Genomic DNA, 253 nt, shown 5'->3' with positions numbered 1-253 from the left:
TATATATGAGTTACCGGATGCCCTTCACATTGAAGACCATTGAGCGATAATCTTCCGCATGACAAGCTGTCATTTCATTGTCAGATGATGTTGGCACGACAAAAGGGTAGAAAAAGGAGAAACTCATAATAGTTTGAATGTTTCAACACAACTATTCACCGGGCATCATTTAGATGACGTGCACGACATAATACAATGACGTGCTTTTTAACAAATACAAAATGTAGTTAGACCATAATACGTAAGGTGGATA

This window comes from Varroa destructor, unplaced genomic scaffold (genome assembly GCF_002443255.2).
Source record: "Varroa destructor unplaced genomic scaffold, Vdes_3.0 BEIS01000003.1, whole genome shotgun sequence".
Classification (NCBI taxonomy): Eukaryota; Metazoa; Arthropoda; class Arachnida; order Mesostigmata; family Varroidae; genus Varroa; species Varroa destructor.
The sequence above is the reverse complement of the archived record's forward strand: the minus strand, read 5'-3'. Positions refer to the sequence as shown.